Genomic DNA, 7623 nt, shown 5'->3' on the forward strand with positions numbered 1-7623 from the left:
TAGTCCCTGGTCCTTTAGACTGAGTGGTCCCTGGTCCTTTGGACTGAGTGGTCCCTGGTCCTTTGGACTGAGTGGTCCCTGGTCCTTTGGACTGAGTGGTCCCTGGTCCTTTGGACTGCGTGGTCCCTGGTCCTTCGGACTGAGTGGTCCCTGGTCCTTCGGACTGAGTAGTCCCTGGTCCTTTGGACTGAGTGGTCCCTGGTCCTTTGGACTGAGTGGTCCCTGGTCCTTTGGACTGAGTAGTCCCTGGTCCTTTAGACTGAGTGGTCCCTGGTCCTTTGGACTGAGTGGTCCCTGGTCCTTTGGACTGAGTGGTCCCTGGTCCTTTGGACTGCGTGGTCCCTGGTCCTTTGGACTGAGTGGTCCCTGGTCCTTTGGACTGAGTGGTCCCTGGTCCTTTGGACTGAGTGGTCCCTGGTCCTTTGGACTGCGTGGTCCCTGGTCCTTTGGACTGAGTGGTCCCTGGTCCTTTGGACTGCGTGGTCCCTGGTCCTTCGGACTGAGTGGTCCCTGGTCCTTCGGACTGAGTAGTCCCTGGTCCTTTAGACTGAGTGGTCCCTGGTCCTTTGGACTGAGTGGTCCCTGGTCCTTTGGACTGAGTAGTCCCTGGTCCTTTAGACTGAGTGGTCCCTGGTCCTTTGGACTGAGTGGTCCCTGGTCCTTTGGACTGAGTGGTCCCTGGTCCTTTGGACTGCGTGGTCCCTGGTCCTTTGGACTGAGTGGTCCCTGGTCCTTCGGACTGAGTAGTCCCTGTTTTGTGTGGGGTCTTATTGAAGGAGTACGGCCATCCCATAGCCCTGATATGGCTAGCTTATGGTGTCATAGACAGCTACACTCTTAGGAAGGAAAAAAAACAGGTTCTAAGAAGCTTATGGTGTCATAGACAGCTACACTCTTAGGAAGAAAAAAAACAGGTTCTAAGAAGCTTATGGTGTCATAGACAGCTACACTCTTAGGAAGAAAAAAAACAGGTTCTAAGAAGCTTATGATGTCATAGACAGCTACACTCTTAGGAAGAAAAAAAACAGGTTCTAAGAAGCTTATGATGTCATAGACAGCTACACCCTTAGGAAGAAAAAAAACAGGTTCTAAGAAGCTTATGATGTCATAGACAGCTGCACTCTTAGGAAGAAAAAAAACAGGTTCTAAGAAGCTTATGATGTCATAGACAGCTACACTCTTAGGAAGAAAAAAAAACAGGTTCTAAGAAGCTTATGATGTCATAGACAGCTACACTCTTAGGAAGAAAAAAAACAGGTTCTAAAAAGTTTTAATTGTCCGTCCCCATAGAAGAACCCATCAGCAGCAGTGGGCTGGCTGAACTGGGACTTTAGAGCTGACCTATCCCCTCCGTGTTAGTTCCCGGTGTCCCTCTGCAAGAGGTAGGAGGGGGCAGAGGCAGGCACTCAGGAGCCTCCTCAACACTTTACCTCCCACTAGCCACCCTGCTCAACGGCCGACATGACCAGCACTCAGGTACGACTCACTACTGAACTTTACACATTAACGTAACTCTGTGTCTTTTAAGGTAAGATGTACGCTATAGCTTTATTCTGCAGAAACACTAAACACGTTTGAGTTTGTTCTACAACTCAAGAAAGGTCTGGCGTGTGATGAAGCGATCTGATTTTGTCCGAATACTCATAAGGACCACTTGAAATGACTTGACTTGAGTATTTTAGAGGTTGTGTTTTGGCAGAGAGACAGGAGTGGACCCGATACAACCGGTTATTTCATGGCAAATTTTAAACTTAATCAACAATTTAACCTTAAAAACACAAAGCGGGTTAATTTTAAGACTTCTCTTGAATCAGTTTGTCAGATTACCATCCAAGCAATCATTAAACATGTTTTTCCCTCTGCCCAGAGCTGGAATTAGAGCAGCAAAATGCAATTTATATGCAAATATAAATAATAAATAAATAAATAGCTTCCCGCACTAATAGAATCTTACCGGTGCTGCTGGCTGAAAGACTGAATGAATTACCACAACAACAGAAAGACTCATTCTAATGAACAGGAATGTTTAGATTCATTCTCAGTTTGGAAACGTCATTTAAAAGGTTTTTAAAAGCTATTTTCTGTCTCCTGGCTCTTCCACAGTAGACATGAGGACAACAGCAGCGTCCTGAGAGACAGAGACACTTCATGGAAGGAACAAGAGGCTGGTGGGGGGGGTTTACAATATATTGATGCAAAAAAACATGTGTTTTTTTAAAGTTATGAGTTTTTATGTCTCTAAAGAAATTGTCCAATATCAGGATTGTATATACGTTGTGGATAAACAACGTTTCTTTTTCTCTAGGGAAGTTGAACACATACTACACAATATCAGGATTGGATAAACAACGTTTCTTTATCTCTAGGGAAGTTGAACACATACTACACTATCAGGATTGGATAAACAACGTTTCTTTTTCTCTAGGGAAGTTGAACACATACTACACCATATCAGGATTGGATAAACAATGTTTCTTTATCTCTAGGGAAGTTGAACACATACTACACCATATCAGGATTGGATAAACAACGTTTCTTTATCTCTAGGGAAGTTGAACACATACTACACAATATCAGGATTGGATATTCCTTGATGCTGCAGATAGTTTCAAGTTGTTTATTGACATTGTTTATCTCCTATAAAAGTTGTACAAAGTGTAGCTTCATAGGTACCAAGGATCTATATAACCCTGCTTCCTCGTCCATTCTGAGGAGACATCCATGTATCTTGTGGACAGGCCCTCTGATCAGCAACACTTCCTTAAGATGCACCTCCCCAGGATCATGAAGAGAACCCAGTCACCCCACAGAGAGACCGTTTCCCCTGTCCTCTCATACTACTCAGAGCCAGCCTACCTGCAGCACCGTAAGGTAGAGTACAGGAACAGCAGCTACGCAGTCATCTTCATGCAGATGCTATCCTCTCTTCTAACACTCCGGAATAGGGTTTAGGGAAAGCACAGGCTTCTTGAAGAGATCAATACACAGTGGTTGATTTGTTTAGATCCCAAATTGACCCCCCCCCCCTGTCTTCGACCCTCTTACGCCATTCCTGTAGATCTGGAAAGAGGGGTTTAAGACAGAGCATCATATGAACACAACCCCCCCTCTGTCTTCAACCCTCTACGCCCTTCCTGTAGATCTGGAAAGAGGGGTTTCAGACAGAGCATCATATGAACACAACCCCCCCCCACCCCCTCTGTGTTTTCATTTGGTTCAGGATGTGACTAGAGATCTGGCCTCGCTGCCTGGTGCAACGAGAAGAGGAGCCCTGGATGAGGAAGACCAGGAAGAGACGCTGAGCCTACGGAGCATGCCCGGTATGACAAGCGCCCTGAGTCACGCCTCAAAGGTGAAAAGGTCACGGGGCTTCCCGAAGAGACACACCATCCCCGAGCTCAGACTGCCCCCTGTTACGAAGATTCACCCTGACCCCAGGTACTTCCTCCTTTCATTGACATGTTTCTCTCAAGGCCACTCCTCGCCATGCAACACTTCCTGTCCCTGAGAGGAAATGCTTTGGATAGAACTGGAGTCAATATGACCCAATGTCTGTATGAGTCAATATGACCCCACGTCTATATGACCCCAGGTACTTCCTCCTTTCATTGACATGTTTCTCTCAAGGCCACTCCTCGCCATGCAACACTTCCTGTCCCTGAGGGGAAATGCTTTGGATAGAACTGGAGTCAATATGACCCCATGTCTGTATGAGTCAATATGACCCATGTCTATATGAGTCAATATGACCCCATGTCTATATGACCCCATGTCTATATGAGTCAATATGACCCCATGTCTATATGAGTCAATATGACCCCATGTCTATATGAGTCAATATGACCCCACGTCTATATGAGTCAATATGACCCCATGTCTATATGAGTCAATATGACCCCATGTCTATATGAGTCAATATGACCCCATGTCTGTATGAGTCAATATGACCCCATGTCTATATGAGTCAATATGACCCCATGTCTATATGAGTCAATATGACCCCATGTCTATATGAGGCAATATGACCCAATGTCTATATGAGGCAATATAGCCCAATGTCTATATGAGGCAATATGACCCAATGTCTATATGAGTCAATATAGCCCAATGTCTATATGAGTCAATATGACCCAATGTCTGTATGAGGCAATATGACCCCATGTCTATATGAGTCAATACGACCCCATGTGTATACACAGAGTACACCAAACATTAAGAACCTAATAGTGAGTTGCAACCCCCCCCCCCCTTTCACACTCAGAACAGCATCAATTGGTCAGGGCATGGACTCTACACGGTGTTGAAAGCGTTCCACAGGGATGCTTGACCCATGTTGACTCCAGTGTTTCCCCACAGTTGTGTCAAGTTGGCTGGAAATCCTTTGGGTGGTGGACCATTCTTGATACACACAGGAAACTACTGAGAGTGAAAACCCAGCAGCGTTGCAGTTCTTGACACAAACCGGTGCACCTGGCACCTACTTCCTGTTCAAAGGCACTTACATCTTGTATCTTGCCCATTCACCCTCTGAATGGCTCACATATACAACCCATGTCTCAATTGTCTCAAGGCTTAAAGATCTTTCTTTAACCCGCCTCCTCCCCTTCATCTACACTGATTGAAGTGGATTTAACAGGTGAAATCAATAAGGGATCATATCATTCACCTGAATTCACCTGGTCAGTCTGTAGTATGTCATGGAAAGAGCAGGTGTTCCTAATATTTTATCACTCAGTACATGTGTTTTTATGTTTGTCATAGAGCCAGTCTGGAATTGAGGGGTACTGGCTACCTGAGATGTTCCAGACTTCCACCCATCATCAAATCTACCAGAACCCATGAGCCTCTGCACCAGGAAAGACCCCCAGGTCCAGCTGGGTACAGGTTAGATACCTTTCTCAATGTAGGTTCTAACTAATTACTCACGGCCCAATGTGAGGAAGAGGAGCTACTCACACAGTAACTCTACAGGGGCGTCAGGACACACCCCTGGGGGACCCCGCCACCGTACTGCTAATAATGGAGTCTCACGCTTCTCCCCCCCCCCAGGTATAGTCTACATACAGCAATCATCACTCCCCAGGTATAGTCTACATACAGTAATCATCCCTCCCCAGGTATAGTCTACATACAGCAATCATCCCTCCCCAGGTATAGTCTACATACAGCAATCATCCCTCCCCAGGTAGAGTCTACATACAGCAATCATCCCTCCCCAGGTATAGTCTACATACAGCAATCATCCCTCCCCAGGTATAGTCTACATACAGTAATCATCCCTCCCCAGGTATAGTCTACATACAGTAATCTGTTTTCACAGCTTTAGCTCCTCTAAATATGAGTGTCTTGCTCGTTAAATTCATGGCAACAAATGAAAAGAGAGGTGAAGAGGAGAAAGAAGTGCCTCGTCAATATCTCCGGCAGCAGACACACGCGGTCTCATTTTCTGCTTATTAATGATTTAAAGGCTGGTTAGTCTGCTGCCTGAGGCAGGAGGAGAAAGGGGGAAGCAGGGCAGAAAGAGGGGGAAGCAGGGGGAGAGGAACTCTGAGACATTCATTTAACTATCTGGTGCGAGAAAGAGGGAGAGAGCAGTTGGAGAGAGAGGTTAAGAGCCTGAGCAGAACTGGAGAGTTGTGAGGGCCATGCAGATTACACACACACACACACACACACCACAATCACCTCTAGCATGGAACGCAGTTGGACTAATAAAATGGGCGTAAAGTGCCTCAATATAAAATAAAAAGGAAGAAGTGCTTCTGGAATGCAAACAGCCAATAGGAGGGCTTGCTTTCTGTCAAACAGCCAATAGGAGGGCTAGCTTTCTGTCAAACAGCCAATAGGAGGGCAAGCTTTCTGTCAAACAGCCAATACGGAGGGCTAGCTTTCTGTCAAACAGCCAATACGGAGGGCTAGCTTTCTGTCGCACAGCCAATACGGAGGGCTAGCTTTCTGTCGCACAGCCAATACGGAGGGCTAGCTTTCTGTCGCACAGCCAATACGGAGGGCTAGCCTTCTGTCGCACAGCCAATACGGAGGGCTAGCTTTCTGTCGCACAGCCAATACGGAGGGCTAGCTTTCTGTCGCACAGCCAATAGGGAGGGCTAGCTTTCTGTCGCACAGCCAATACGGAGGGCTAGCTTTCTGTCGCACAGCCAATACGGAGGGCTAGCTTTCTGTCGCACAGCCAATACGGAGGGCTAGCTTTCTGTCGCACAGCCAATACGGAGGGCTAGCTTTCTGTCGCACAGCCAATACGGAGGGCTAGCTTTCTGTCAAACAGCCAATAAGGAGGGCTAGCTTTCTCGTAAAAGCCTGAAATTAGATTATTTATTTAATACTATCTACACCACCTTGGATTTACCAGAGTAAATTTCATTATGTCTCCATTTTTGCCCCAAATAATCCATTAACTATAAGTGATATTGGAGTTTCGGTGTTCCTTTTTGGATAAAGTTAAAATGTCATATCATTAGTGGAGCAAACAAACTGCTTGTGATTGAAGTATTTTATTGGTCTTTTATTGTATTGAGATATCCACCCCTGACAAGATAATGAGAAGATTCAGAACAAGTCATAAAACCGAGGATGGATCTCTCCAGGGGTATAAAACACGAGCTTGTTTAGGAGAATACACCGTGCTGCTGTGTTCACTCTGCAAACGGACTCTGACAATAAATGTCAATGTACAACATATTAATACTAGAAAATGCCAGCCATTTTTTTCACACACAGAGAGAAAACATGAAATCCCTTTTAAACATGTTAGAAATCAGAGCACCTACATGTCCCTGTTGTCTCTGTATCTCTCTGCTTTGCATGATGGTAAGACTGAATTCTCAGTCTCTATTCACATTTTGTCTATCACCTGTTGTTGTAGGCCTGAGAAGCAGGGAGACGTTCCCTCTGGACTACCAGAGAAGAAGACTGTTGGTCTGAAGAAGCAGGGAGACGTTCCCTCTGGACTACCAGAGAAGAAGACTGTTGGTCTGAAGAAGCAGGGAGACGTTCCCTCTGGACTACCAGAGAAGAAGACTGTTGGTCTGAAGAAGCAGGGAGACGTTCCCTCTGGACTACCAGAGAAGAAGACTGTTGGTCTGAAGAAGCAGGGAGACGTTCCCTCTGGACTACCAGAGAAGAAGACTGTTGGTCTGAAGAAGCAGGGAGATGTTCCCTCTGGACTACCAGAGAAGAAGACTGTTGGTCTGAAGAAGCAGGGAGACGTTCCTCTGGACTACCAGAGAAGAAGACTGTTGGTCTGAAGAAGCAGGGAGACGTTCCCTCTGGACTACCAGAGAAGAAGACTGTTGGTCTGACGAAGAGTTTTAATAATGAGGACCTCCTCAAAGTACCTGTTGGGACCATGTCCAAGATCATTTCTGATCCACCTCCAACTGAGCCCCTACGCATCACGTCCCACAGCCCCGCGCTGCAGGCCGCGTACCCGATCACCCCTGACAACGAAACGCAAACCAGGAAGCCAGAGGAAGATAGAAAACCCCCGTATCCCAGAGTCCTCTCTTCTACATCCACCTGCGCTATATCTAACACCATCGGTCCTGAGAAAGTATACAGATTCCAGCCACACCTTCTGAGAGATAACCCCCCTCCATACTCCTC

The 7623-nt window shown here is 46.3% G+C and overlaps 1 long non-coding RNA gene across 1 annotated transcript; it reads left to right on the forward strand.

The window, feature by feature from the left end:
• Window positions 1-3354: 3354 nt before the first annotated feature.
• Window positions 3355-7077, forward strand: LOC135537458 (uncharacterized). Its single transcript, XR_010455220.1, has 3 exons — window positions 3355-3438; window positions 4762-4884; window positions 6884-7077. It is a non-coding gene; the product is annotated as an uncharacterized LOC135537458 (long non-coding RNA).
• Window positions 7078-7623: the final 546 nt, after the last annotated feature.

The sequence above is a fragment of the Oncorhynchus masou genome, unplaced genomic scaffold (genome assembly GCF_036934945.1).
Source record: "Oncorhynchus masou masou isolate Uvic2021 unplaced genomic scaffold, UVic_Omas_1.1 unplaced_scaffold_785, whole genome shotgun sequence".
Classification (NCBI taxonomy): domain Eukaryota; kingdom Metazoa; phylum Chordata; class Actinopteri; order Salmoniformes; family Salmonidae; genus Oncorhynchus; species Oncorhynchus masou.